Raw genomic sequence first — 14,721 nt, forward strand, 5'->3', positions numbered from 1 at the left:
TGGCTTTTCCTGCTACCAACTGGGTCATCCCAGGCAATTCCCCTTCACTGATTCAAACTTCAGTTTTCTCATCTATGAAATGGTGCTCCCAGCTGCCAACATCTGAAGGGTCATAGCTACCTAAGTAAAGAACAGGTGTGAGATGGAATTAAACTAGAAAATTGCAGGTGGAAATAAAATGGTAATGTTTAAGAGTTTTTGGTCACCTAACACATTTATTCAGATGTTTAGTATGCATCAGGACCTGTATCAGACCCTGGTTAGAAAATGGTGAAAGAGGTTCCTTCATTATCACTTGAGATTTTGCAACAGTTATCAGAAAGAATTAAGCAGAGTTAGGCAGATGCCTTTGAACAAGGGGGCGGAGACTGTGTGTGGGCGAGGACTGCGTGTGGGTGGAGACTATGTGTGGACAGGACTGTGTAAGGGGGCAAAAAGAGGGACAGGGACCCTGAGGAGGTGCAGGGCAGGGTCTAGAGCCAAATGGTATGGTGCTTGTTCACAAGTAGTTTCCTAAGTTCTTCAACTTCCTTTCTTCACCCCACTGAGGTCCCCAGCCACTTGCTGCAGCACATAGCTGACCTGTAACTTGGAGGGTGTGAGGAGGCAGGGCTTTTAAGAAAGGAAAGGTGGGGTCTCTGTGGATTCCTCTGAGTTTGGTTTCATTGGAAGAGGCCCCTTGGAGAGCCTTGCCCAGTGGCCAGTATCTCTTCCCTGAGGCCATTTTTCACACCCCATCCTTCTGGTTTTGTGTTTTTTTGTTTGTTTTTTGTTTTTGTTTTTTTTGAGATGGAGTCTCACTATGTCACTGAGGTTGGAGTGCAGTGGCACCATATTGGCTCACTGCAATCTCCGTTTCCTGGGTTCAAGCAATTCTCCTGCCTCAGCCTCCTGAGTAGCTGGGATTACAGGTGCCCACCACCATGCCTGGCTAGTTTTTATATTTTTAGTAGAGACAGGGTTTCACCATGTTGGCCAAGCTGGTCTCAAACTCCTGACCTCAGGTGATCCACCCACCTTGGCCTCCCAAAGTGCTGGGATTACAGGCGTGAGCCATTGCGCCCGGCCTTTTTTTTTTTTTAAATGTGGCAGCTGAACTGTGACTCACTTAAATATTCCTCAGACTGTTTTCATTTTTTTTTTTTTTTTTTTTTTTTTTTGAGACGGAGTCTGGCTCTGTCGCGCAGGTTGGAGTGCAGTGGCATGATCTCGGCTCACTGCAAGCTCTGCCTCCCGGGTTCATGCCATTCTCCTGCCCCAGCCTCTGTGAGTAGCTGGGACTACAGGCTCCCGCCACCATGCCTGGCTAATTTTTTTGTATTTTTAGTAGAGACGGGGTTTCACCGTGGTCTCGATCTCCTGACCTCGTGATCCGCCCACCTCGGCCTCCCAAAGTGCTGGGATTACAAGCGTGAGCCACCGCGCCTGGCCTGTTTTCATTTTTAAAAGCAGGTGTCAGTTCTAATTGTCTCTAGGATTAATTCCCCTGTCCAGCTGGCTTAATTGCAGACATCAACATGCTTGACAACATTGTTTCATTCGAAAAGCCAGTCTAGAGACGGTGATTGTAGGGGCTGAGGAAGAGCTGCTTTGACTGGCATCTGCTGGAGGGTGGCCATGCTCCAGTGGTTGGCTTCTAATAAGGGGCTGTACTTGGTCATCTTTTGTTAAGTGATGCTCTTCCAGTCCCTCTTGCCTGATTGGGAGGAAAGCAGTCATCTGCTTGCCTCTGATGAATTTGTGTTCAGAGACGATGACAGATGGATGTAGTGGAAGGATCATTGAAATGGAGCCAGGAAACCATGCTTTGTTGCAGCCCTGTCACTAACTAGCTGGTATCCCAAGTCACAGAGCCTCTTTGGACCTTGTGTCTTCATCTGTTAGATGAGTGGGAAGGATGACGGTGATTCCTCAAGTCCCTTCCTGCCTTATGGTCCAACCTTGTTTCATGCCCTGTCAGTTTATAGATTCTGGCCAGCTACTTCTCAACACCTCTCTTTCCTCATCACAAGCTGGAATTTCTTTGCATGTCAGTTTTCCTCCAGACAGGAATTCAGTATTTATTGCACAAAAGATAAGAGATGAACGTTGTAATACTACGAATACCTTGCAGTCTACATGTAACACTTTATGTTCTGTATCGAAGAAAAATTCAAAGGAAACACTAGAAAGGCAATCTCTGGGGGGTATCCAGTCCTAGATTTCATACATAGGCTAAATTTGGGTCTGTGTCAGTGCCCATGCTTAAATTGCCATCTGTACAGCCCAGTGTTCCTAAATAAGGCTATGATCTCCGACATTATTATTGAAATGGCTCACACTGGTTTATCCTTGGTCATTTGCCAAATAGCTAACAGCACCTATCAGGTGCAAAACTCTATGGCAGATAGTATAGGCAACAATAAGGACAGACCAGTCTTCCCTGGGGACATAATTTTACAGAAAGTGTATTTTATGCACTGATTGTACAAGGGGATAATCTCATGTTTTGAGCATCTTAAGATCTTAGCACATTGCGTTCAAAATAACAGCAATGACACATTTATAAATTAATGCAAAACTATGTGCTAGGCCCCGTACTAAGCAGTGTAGGTATTTTCTCATTTGGTCTGCACAATAACCCTATTCTATGATGTGGAAACTGAGGCCCAGAGACTTCAAGGTAACTTGTCAAAGTCATATAAACGTTAATGACAGAATAGAGACTCAAACCAGGTCTACCTGTCTCTCAAACTCATGTTTATCTCATGAATGGTCTTCTTTGTGTAAAGTCAACAATCCATAAATATTGGTTGAGTAATTGAGTGAGTGAACAGTGAGTGCTTGAAAGAATCAATAAATAGAATTTTGGCTCGAGGGAGTTGTATGCTGCGCCATTTACCCTGCTGAATGGGGCCCAGGCCCTATAGCTGGGTATGGTCCTTGGGTCCTTTTTGTTCTTGTCTGATCTTGCCTTGTAAAGGATCCCACCTCACTCCCAGCACACCTTCACCGATGTCTACCTTTTAATTTGAGTGGAGCCTCTGCTTTGAGTCAACCAGGTAATTTCTTTTCATTTTGCCTCCCCCAACCACTCACTTCCACCCCAGGCCTCCTTCCACCTCAGCTATTACACAGTCCATTTCCTGGCCTGAGATCCCCAGATATTCTGGGAGATACTCAGAATAATTTGCTTATCTTCTTTCCAGATTCCTAGAATGGAGACCAGGCAGAGGAGCAGGGAGACATCTGATTTGTTGCTGCTCTCAGCTTCCTCTCAGCACCCTTGTCTACCACGCAGGGGTTCTGCCAAGCTGAGCTGAACCAGATACCCACGTGGGAGAGACCCAGGAAGTGGGAGGCACTGGCCAGTGGTAGTAGCCCTTCCAGTGGGCCCTCCAAATTCACAGCCACAGGAGTGGAGAAGTCCTGCTTGATGCCCTCTGGTGTCAGCTCCTGAAGGTTCTGAGGGGAGGGATGCCTCAAAGTAGTGACCTGGAAGTCTGTGAACTCACTCCAGACAATGCAGGGAAAGGGAGGTGCCACAGGTTTGCTTTTTCTGCCCTACCTGACTGGTGCTACCTTTGTATTCACATCAGGAACCCAGGTGGATTCTGATGTCTTCGGCCTCCCTGCAAATCTCAACCCTGCCTCAGGAAAGGGTGAAAGCGTCATTCCTTCTGAAGTGGAGATGCCAAGGCCATCTAGAGATGGGATGAAGGGAGGGAGGGAGGGGGAGAGGGAGTGGAGTGTGCAGGCCAGTCCGAGGCAAGATGCTGTGGGGATGGGGAGGAGCTGGCCTGTAGATTGCACGTTGACCCTGGCAAGGCTGACCCTCAATGCCAGCTGAGGGAGAGAAGGGCAGGTGGGAATCAGGTTTATTGAGAGCTTACTGCTGTGTGCCAGGGGTGTTGCCAGGTAGTTGGGTTTATTCCCATCCTACAGATGAGGAAGCTGAGTCTGGAGAGGCTAAGTGACCATATGTTCACAGCAAGTGATGGAACCTGAATCTGAAGCCAGGTGTATGTGACCTCAAAGCCCACGCAGGTCCCACAGGAGTGGTGTTTCCCACCTGGCCCTTTTCATTCCAATGCCGCATGGACCCCTCCCTTCCCTTCTGCTTCCTGGCTGCCTTGCTGCGATTGGCTCAGACTGGGGCTGCTAGTGCTGGACACCGAAGCCCGTGCTTGTGTACATGTTTGTGTGTGCATGCATGCGTGCGTGTTCAATGTGTGTGCATACGTGTGCTCACACACAGCACACACATACAGTGGGGAAGTACAGAGAGGAGGAAGAAGGCTTATCATTCTCAGATCTGTGGCAGAGACTGCAGAGATGCCCCCTGCCACCTCACTACCTGCTCCTGTTTCTGCCCAACCTCTCTTCTCTCCCGTGAGCTCAGACTCCTTGGACAGCCTTCCCTAGGCTGCCTCAGGGCTTTGGGGGTGGGGAATGCTACTGTGTTACAGGCTTTAGTCTCTTTCCCTGCTGGGGGCAATTGCAGAAGACTCACATGTGGTGCAGTATCTAACTTTATTTTACTCAATTCACCCTTCTTTATGTGCTGAAAAGCTTTAGGGGGAAAAAAAGTTTCTTCCAGAAAATCACACCTTGCATCTTCCTTTCTGCTATTCCTAGGAAGTTATTTAAGATGGAAATTAGAGCCCATTATTGCACATTTAATTACCCACCAAGTGAATGGCATATTTAATAGAAATGGCAAAATCCTCCAACATGTGTAAGATTTCTAGTTCATGCATCTCCAGACGTGTTGCAAAATAATTCATTAACTAGAGACATGTGGTTGCTGGGGCTGCCTCAGGGGAAAAGTGGAGCCAGAAATTGGGGCCAAGGATGTGTGAGGTGATTAGCCTCCCGGGACTGAGGTAATACAGACTTTGCTCCTAATGTGCTCTGAGGTGAAGGCTGCCCTCCTCACGAGGGGCAGGGCATGGAGGCTGGTGCTGGGGACACAGGGTCCTGAGTTGGCTGGTCCTTGGCTGAGTGGGGAGAGGAGGGAGAGGCTGGTGCATCTCCAGCCTTTCTTCCTACCCCAGGTTCCTGAATCAGCCATGAGCACCAGGACAGATGAAGAAGCAGTGTGGGCTGGGGGGAGAACTTCAGAAATGGCAGGGACAAGGGGACAATTTCTGAGGCAGTTACTGAGGAGGGGATGGGGTCTATCACCTCCTCTCTCTGACTGGTGCTCTAGCTGTGTCCTTTCGGCTTTGACTCCAGGCTGTTGTTACATTTTAGGAATGTTTGTTCATTTACTCAGCCTGCCAACATTTATGGAACATCTGCTATTTGTGGAAAATCTGCTTGTTAAATCAACCATGCAACTGATCAACCTTCTTATTTAATACCTATTATTCATTCTTTTTCTCATTCACTCATTTGTTTTAAGCAACGAACTAACCAGACGACATGTATTGAGTATCTACCGATTCACATATTCGTGCAAACCAGCAGCATTTACAAAGTACCTACATTTGACCACCCATCCACCCACCCATCCAGATATTTACTGAATTCTAAATGCCTATGCATTCAGGCTATCGACAAATATATACTGAGCACCAATCAATATCAAGAATTGTGTATACACTAGGGAAACAAAAGCTAAGACACAGGTCTTGCCTTTTAGGAGCTTAAAGTGATAATATTAATAGCTAACATTTATTCAGTGTTTAATGTATATGGCAGCACTATGCTAAGGGCTTTACATATATAAACTCATTTCCTGTGGTGAGTAAAATGAAGAAACAGGCATAGGCATTTCTCAATGTTGCACAGCTTTTGAGTGATAGAGTCTCAGGGTTTGAACTCAGGCAGATGGGCTGCAGAGTGTGTACTCCTAACCAGGACACTGACTCCCTGGGTGGGGAAGGTGTTGGGGCACAGAGACACATTGCACAGTCCTCTGGCAGGAGAAAAGGGGGACATAAATTGATATGCTTGGAGGAAATAGAGGAGTTGGTATTTGAGCTGGATCTCAGAGAAGGCACAGGAGTCTGTGAGCCAGAAAAGGAGGTGGAGGTGTCGTAAGCCAACACAAATGTTGGGAATTGGCTGGGCAACAGAGGACATAAAGACATGGTTTCTATCCTCAAGGAGCTTCCAATCTCATAGAGGAGGTAATACATGGATACAAATGACTTCACCACAGGAAAAGGTGGGGACTGATGGCAGGTGTAAGGTGGGCCTTGGTGAATCATACAAGTGGTACAAATGCAGTCTCTAGAGAGGGGCCGATGGAGAAGAGCATCTTTCTCAGTTGGAGGTTATTAGAGATGCCCTTATAGACAGACCCTTGAATCGAGGCTGAGAAGGTTCTTCTAAGAGAAAAGGGGCTGGGGAGAGCATACCGGCAGGTGGAATGGCAGAAGACTCAGTGGGCCGGGAAACATGTGGTGCTGACCGACTACCATTGCAGCCTCAGTTGTGTTAGCAGTGAGTGGAAGAAGAGTGTGGAAAGATGGTGCAGATTATAAAGGAGCTTGAACCTTCAGTTATGGAGATTAGACTTTATTTAGTAGGCAGTGGAGAGTCTCTGGGAGCTTTGGAGAAAGGGAGAGTGCTAATTATTCTGTTTGTCCACTTGTGTTTATGTGCCAGGAGAATGAGCCCCACAAGCTGCATGCTCTTTTGCTGGCCAGCTCCTGGTTAGGCTCAGTCAATGGGGGCATGGGCAGTAGCTTGGAGTGTGGGCAGAGACAGAGGTCAAGAGACCTCTTTCCTGCTGGTGATAACCGAGTGTCACCAGAAATCTGTATTTTAGCAATCACTCCAGGTAATTCCAATATTTAGGCAGGTCTAGAATCATTGATCTATGCTGTTTACAAATCACCTTTTCATTCAATCTTGTAACCCATAACAATATTCTTATCTCTATTTTATAGTTGAGAAAATGAAGGCTCAAAAGAGTTGTGACATGTCCAAAGTCAAGAACTTTTAAGCAGAATAGCAAGGATTAAAATCAACATTTCTAACTCTATATTCAGCTTCTTGGGGGAAACTCTGGGTCAAGAAGTCTAGTTAGAAGGCCTTTGTAATAATTGAGGCATCATGCTATCCTTGCTTCCTCTAATCTTTGCATTGCCAAATATTGCCCATTTACTCTCTGATGCCATATATACGTACGTACACACACACACACACACACATACATGTAATTTTTTTGAGATAGGGTCTCACTCTGTCACCCAGGCTGGAGTGCAGTGGCACTATCACAACTCACTGCAGCCTCTACCTCCCAGGCTTATGCAATTCTCTCATCTCAGCCTCCCAAGTAGCTGGGACTACAGGCATGCACCACCACCCTTGGCTAATTTTTGTATATTTTTTAGGGATGAGGTCCCATTATGTTGCCCAAGCTGTCTTAAACTCCTGGGCTCAAGTGATCCTCCCGCATTGACCTCCCAAAGTGCTGGGATTACAGGCAGGAGCCACTGAGCCAGGCCATGATGCCCATTTTAGGTAGCATATACTCCACACAGCCCTCTGTGGGTTCCCCAGCTAATCATAATCTCGCAATCCTGAGGCTACCCGAGCTTTGTATGTGCATGTCTTCTCTTTCCAGTTGTCTCTAAGCCTTTTAAAATAAGCAGTATTGTATAGTAGTTAGTGCGTGGCTTCTGGGATCTTTAATCTCCTGGGCTCAAAAATCTCACTGATGCCTTCACTCAAACCTTGCACATTGTCATCAGCCAGCATGGCTTCACTCCTGAAACTCTAGGACCTCATGTCACCCATGGCTTTAGTCCATTCCCTACCCAGCTGGGAGTTCCCTGTAATGGATACAATCACCAGTCACAGACAGCCCTCTCCCCCTGTCTCACCTTAATGCTCTCCACCTGACTCACCTGACCCTCTCCACCTGAACCACCTTAACCCTATCCACTGACCCACCCTAACTCTGTCCACTTGACCCACCTAACCCTCTCCACCTGACCCACCTTAACCCTATTCACCTGACCCACTCTAACCCTCTCCACTGACCAACCTTAACCCTCTCCACTGACCCACCTTAACTCTCTCCACTTGACCCACCCTAACCCTCTCCTCGTCTCACCCTAACCCTCTTCACTTGAACCGTCCTAACTCTCCCCACCTGTCTTACCCTAACCCTCTCCCCTAAGCCTCTCCACCTGACCCACCTTAACCCTGTCCACCTGACCCACTTTAACCCTTTCTCTCATCCCATAGACCTCTAACCATTTACCATTATCATTCCTATTCTTAAACGTTGTAGAAAATCACAGAGCTGTGTAGGTTGGATCTACTGCAAACATATGGCTTTCAATCTCAGCAAGGTACTTCAATGACCCTCCAACCCATAACTTCCTTTCCCTACATCTGTTATTAGCACACACCTCCCTCCCTGAAGTATCTCATCAAATGCAATCCCTGTACCCACGTCTTTAATTCCATCCCCTCTTCTCTCCTCCAGAGCCAGGACTTTGGTAGCACTTTGGTTATCTTTCTCCATTCATAGCCAAACATCTTGAAAGGATTGCTTGTGCTTTTATACTGCTGCTTATACATTGCTCGAAGTCTCTTTTCCCACAGATTCCATTGGGCCTTCCCTATTTCTCCTGCCTTCCTGACCATTCATTTTTAGTCTCCTTTGCAGACATGTTTACAATGCCGCCTCCTGAAATGCTGATGCTCCCTAGGCCCGGTCCATGGCCTTTTCTCACTCCACATTTTCTATTTGGGTGATTGTATCCATTTCCATTGCATTGATTACCATCTCCATTCATGGCCACTGAACTTCTACCTCTTGCTCAGCTCTCTCTCCCAAGTCCTAGTTATATTTCCAACTTCCTACTGTATAGCTCTACCTGAATGTCCTACAGATGCCTCATGTCAGTAAGCCTACAAATGGAATCTTCGTCTCTCCCCACCCCAAACCCTCCTCCCAAATTCCCTCTGTTTGTGAATGGCACCATCATCTACCTGGTCATGTCCATCTACTCTGTTCCTGTCATCCTCCGCATACCCCTGGTGACCAAGCCATGTAAGTGTTGTATCCTTAATAGCACATGTGTTCCTTCTTTTCTCTCCCTCTTCTTGCAGTTGCTTTAGTTCAGGTCCTGGTCATCTCTTGCTCAGGCTATTTGCAATATTCTCCCATATAACCCTCCACCTCCAGTTTCCCTCCCATCTCATTCATTCTCTATGTAACAATAAAGGTGATCTATCTGAAAGTAAAATGTCTTCCCCTCAACTTAAAACCCATCAATGATCCCCATCATCTACAGGCTAATTCACAAGCCCCTCAGCATGGCACGTAAGGACCTCATGACCTGGCCTGTGTCTTACGTTCCCGTCTCATCTCCCCCTGTGCTCCTCATGTAAGCCTTGGCACAAGGCTGGAGGCAGAGACACTGGAGCTGGACCGCAGGTCTCGGGACCCCAGCTATGCCCAGGGATCTCAGCGCGTCTTCAGATTCCCAGGAACTCCCTCTCTCCCCTCTGCTCCTGCGCGCCAGCTGATTTCTCCAAAGAAGCCCCTGGTAATGACTCAGCTGGGAGCTGTCCAGCCTTACCTTCCAGACCCAGCGGGAGAGACTTCTGAGGTAGATAATGTCTTTTAAAATGTAATTTACTTTAATGCACTGCTGTATTGTTACTAACATGTGCCCTATTATGTGTGCCTCTGAGGCAGCTGATTATAGAAACGTTCCTAAGGAAAATGTCTAAACCCAGGCGACTGTTACTTTTCTGAATAAATGGGATGGGATTTAAACCATCTGGCCAGGGGCTGGCATTTGCGGCCTCAGTGCCTGTAGTTTGGACCCCAGGCTTCCGAGAAAGCGTCAGGAAGCCAATCCCTAATCCTGCAGGAGTGGCATGGAAGACCTTCTGTGTCTAGGATGCCTCTGTTTTTATGCTTCCTGCACCTGACAGCCTTGCCATGGTGGAACAAAGCTGCCAATATCTGCATGGGAATTTCTGTATGCATGTGGGCCGAATTTGTCATGTTATTAAAAAGACAGCTCAGAAGAAAACAAAAAAGAAGACTGGTAATAAGTATTCTTCAGGCTAAGTGACTAGGGAGTCTTTTAACAGATTGCTAGCATCTGGGGACAGTGGGTCAAGTCACAACTCAACCCTCATCTGACTGCTATGCAGAGAAAATACTTAATGTGCTTAGGTAGGAGCTCCACTTACTGTCTTCCAGTTTCTGACATTCATCTACCCTTCCCTTCCCTCCCACACCAAAGCTGTCACTGAGGGGTTCCACTGGGTTCCCTGCAGGGAGCCACCCTCCCTCCTCCTCTCTGTCACTCAAGCCTCACTTCAGTGTTCCTGCTCCAAAGGCAAGCGTGTGACCCACCTCTGCCCTGTCACATTGGGTTTTAGCCCCATGTGCCTTTGAGATTTCTGAGGGCCACAAACCAAATCTTAAGGCAGCTTACTTATTTTTTTAATAGGATCGTGTGGGAAAAATCGATCTAGATATCTGATGTTAAGAAATTCTCTCGGTTGGGCGCTGTGGCTCATGCCTGTAATCCCAGCACTTTGGGAGGCCGAGGTGGGCAGATCACTTGAGGCCAGGAGTTTGAGACCAGCCTGGCTAACATGGTGAAATCCTGTCTCTACTAAGAATACAAAAGTTAGGTGAGCATGATGGTACATGCCTGTGATCCCAGTTACTCAGGAGGCTGAGGTGGGAGAATTGCTTGAGCTGAGCACACAGAGGTTACGATGAGCTGAGATTGTGCCACTGCACTCCAGGCTGGGCAACAGATCGAGACTCCTTCTTAATAAAAAGAAAGAAAGAAAGAAAAAGAAAGAAAGATAGAAACTTTCTCTTTGAGCCTGTTGGCTTGGAGAGGTCCTTCTGGGACATGGAAGTCAAAGGCCTTTGGTGCTGTTGTGTGATGTGAGGCCTTTGGAGTGTGTGTGTCTATGTGAAGTGACTAGTGCATTTAAGAAGTATTGGATGAAAGAAAATAGTTTTACCAAAAAGACACATGCACACATATGTTCATCATAGCACTTTACTATTTGTTATATTCACAATAGCAAAAACATGGAATCAACAAAGATGCCCATTAATGGTGGACTGGATAAGGAAAATGTGGTACATATATACCATGGAATATTATGCAGCCATAAAAAAGAATGAAATCATATCCTTTGCAGCAACATGAATACAGCTAGAGGCCATTACCCTAAGCAAATTAACACAGGAACAGAAAACCAAATATCTCATGTTCTCACTTACAAGTGGCAGTTAAACATTGGGTACATATGGACATAAAGATGGCAGCAATAGAAACTGGGGACTACTAGAGTGGGGAGGAAGGGAGTGGGCAAGGGTTGAAAATCTGTCAGGTACTACGCTCAGTACCTGTGTGACAGGATCATTCACACCCCAAACTTCAGCATCATGCAATATACCTAGGTAACAAACCTGCACGTGTGCCCCTTGAATCTAAAATTAAATTTGAAATTATAAAAATTAAAAATAAAAAAAGAAGTAGTAGATAGACAAGGGAAGCCCTTGCTTTCCTCAGGAGGGGCACACAGAGCAGAGAGAGCACTGGGCCTTGCCTGGGTCCTAGTCTCTGCCTTGCTGGCCCTGATTTTCTGGGACTAGGTAATCAGAAGAAGAATATCATAGCGTTGGTGGAGGCCAGGTTATCATTTTGCTTTAGGTCCACCTGTGATATCCAGGATCTTCCCATCCATCATCAATCCTTCAGTCCATCTTTCTGTCCATCTTTCCATCCATCTGGACTTACACGGTTTCCAAATTAGTAAAGAATGCCATCCTCAGGAGAGTCTGAACTTTGATGAAGGTTGTAAGGCTCTTCGGCCCACCCCCTCCAGCCTTGTCTCTGCTGACTGTCTTCTTCATGGCCTCTACCCTGTTGAAAAGACCATGTTGTCACCTCCCCAGTGAGGCACATGGTGACCCGCCACCTCACACTCCCCTCTACGTTGACCCCTCTACTGCGCCCATCTCCCACTGACTGTGTCCAGGTAAATGTCCCTTCTCATCTGTGCTTCTTTAGCATCTTCAGTTTACCCCAGGAGGATACCTGTCACCCTCTAGGTAAGGCCATGAGTGTCATCTCAGATTAGACAGGTCTGCTCATAGTCCATGTCCCTGGGTTTTAGCAGTTAAAGAAAAAAAAAAATACACAAAATGCTTGTCCAAAATGGCAAGAAATACTTTATTCAAGACTATTGCAACAGGGAAGAGAGAGTAAACTCAACTCCAAACGCAAAAGGGACAAGTGGGGATTTATAGCCAATGACAGGGTGAGGAAGTAGATGGAAAATCACTAAGAGGAACTTGCTTTGGTGTCCAGGGTGTGGGGAAGAGGAACTTGATATCAAGGTGGGAGGATTCTCAATAAACTGGTTCAGCAGGATTCTTTGCTAAAACTGGACTCAGTTGGCCAAGGATGGGGGCTCATCAGAGTAAGGAGTAATGAGTAATATTTGGTCGAGGAGGGAGTCCTTGTCATGGATGGGGCAGGAAGCTGGTGCTGTGCCTGAGGCCAGCCCTCGGCCTCCATCATGGGGCCATCCAGGTGGCTGGAACCTCCTGAACAATCCTGATCAGTGGGTCTCCCTAGAAATAGCAGCCTCTGCCCATGCAGAAACCTCACACACAGATCCGTGTTGGTCGTGGGTACCGCAGCTGCTCTGGCGTGAGAGGGGATATATTTATTTTTCCTTTGTGCATCAGTTGAGCCTGGCTTCGTGGCCAACCTACCCCTGTCAGAGCTCTGCATTCAGGCAGGGTCAGGGGAGTCAGACAGCCCATATCCAGCCATTCTGCAAGTCTAGGCTTCCTTCCTAATGGGGAATGGTGTAAAAGTGGGAAATCCCAAGGAGGTATTTTGGGAAGGTTGTGGAGAGAGAGGCAGACAACACTGCTCCTGATGGCCTGTATGTTCACTGGGAAATTGCTGTCTCATTACACGTTTCTTAGGCCTTGAAGCTTATCTCTTCTGTCCAGGTGGGATTTCAAAGCCTGCTGGAGAAGGGAATCCCGGGACAGAGGCAGGAACATGTCATAGGTTTTTATGGCAGAGTCATCCTTGGAATTTTAATTACCTTATCATCATCACACTATTATATATTTACCTATCCTAATGACGAGATTACACATTCAATTAGTATGTAATTACTAGTTCTATTACTTAAAGAAAAATACTTAGGGATAATTACACAATTATGAAATACAATTAGAAAATGACATATTAAATTTAGAAAAGCTTTTGAAACACTCCTCCAACCCTCCCACCCCACCCTCCTGTACAAAAGATTTCTTGTATTTATTCTCTCTCCTCTTTCTCTCCTGCAAGTACAAGTGCAGCCCAGTCTGGTCCAGTGTGATCAAGGGGCGGGTATTTCCCTGGAGAGCACAGGACATTGTATCTTAGAGATGCAACCCCTTACGGCCTCTTGGGGATTTAGGGGCAGCCCAACTTTGGAGACTCTGCCTGAGGCTCTGGAACCACAGGGCATTTTTGCAGGCCACAGGTGGTAGTTGTTCAACCTTCCCTGCTACCCCATCTGCTGGGAGTGCAGAAAGGGAGGGAGCAGGGTACGGCCTGGCAATTCCAGGGGCTGAATGTTACAGGCTGGGCTCTTAAGAGGCCCCAGAGGCAAACAAATTATCAGAGGCTGTCTCACACATGGGTACAGTGTTTCACCATTTTGATAACACTTTCACATTTCCCAGCTCCTTTAATCCACAGCACCATCTAATGAGACGGGGAGATGGTTAAGTGTTCTTGTTCCCCTTCTTGGAACTCCCTCTTCCTTTAATCTCTGTCTCCACTCTGGTTTTTGTCTTTAGTTCTCTGATTACCCATCTCACTCTTTGTGGCTTCTTTTTATCCTTGGCTTACAGATTGTTTTATTGCTCTCCAGAGTTCCATCCTCTTCTGTTTTTTTGTTTGTTTCTGTCTTGGGCAGTTCAAATGGGATGGAAGGGCTCTCCCAGGCTTCACCACTGCTGTGTGTGGCGTATGATTATGGGCGGAAGTAAGGCACTCTGCTGCCAGGCTTGAGCCATAAGACTCCCCTCTCAATGCTTCCCTCTCTCTTCACCCATGTGTGGGCTGTATGTTGCTGTCCAGGACAACCTTTGAAATGGCTTTGAAGCAGACAGGGACCCCGCCATCTCTGGAGCAGTGTGCTCATTGTCACTCACCTTGTACTGTTTAGAGTTTATCTGGGTAAGAAAAACTTCATTGTATTAAATCACGAAATATTTCTCTGTTTACCTGATACAGCAGCCCCTCATAAATGAAAACAGCCTTACTGGTAGGAAACAGATTCTGGACCATAAGGTTTGAATTGATAGTGTTTTTGTGGTTTCCTCTGGCAGGTCCAAATAGGAAGCTGACTTATATCCAGAAGTTGGTAAAGTTGGTTAGTCTAGTGGATGCCATGGTGGCTTCCCTGACATCTACTTCCTCTTTACCCGGTGATTATCGCAGTTTTGCCCAAGCCTTGCCCACACAGCCCCTGTACTTGAGGGGCTGCTGCCACCCTCAGCTCCAAGGTTGGAACTAAAGGGCGTAAGGGTAACCTCACTCCCTTGGCTTTTGGAATCCAGGCCAATGTGAATCAGTCCTGGCCTCAGAACTAATTCAGGAAAAGCTATGACCCAATTTGGTCTAATAAGACAAGAGGTCAAATTTATTGGGGTCTGCCTGGAAAGAGACTTCTTCACTCTTAAGACAGCCATAGAAACTATGT

Source organism: Nomascus leucogenys, chromosome 15 (genome assembly GCF_006542625.1).
Source record: "Nomascus leucogenys isolate Asia chromosome 15, Asia_NLE_v1, whole genome shotgun sequence".
Taxonomy (NCBI): domain Eukaryota; kingdom Metazoa; phylum Chordata; class Mammalia; order Primates; family Hylobatidae; genus Nomascus; species Nomascus leucogenys.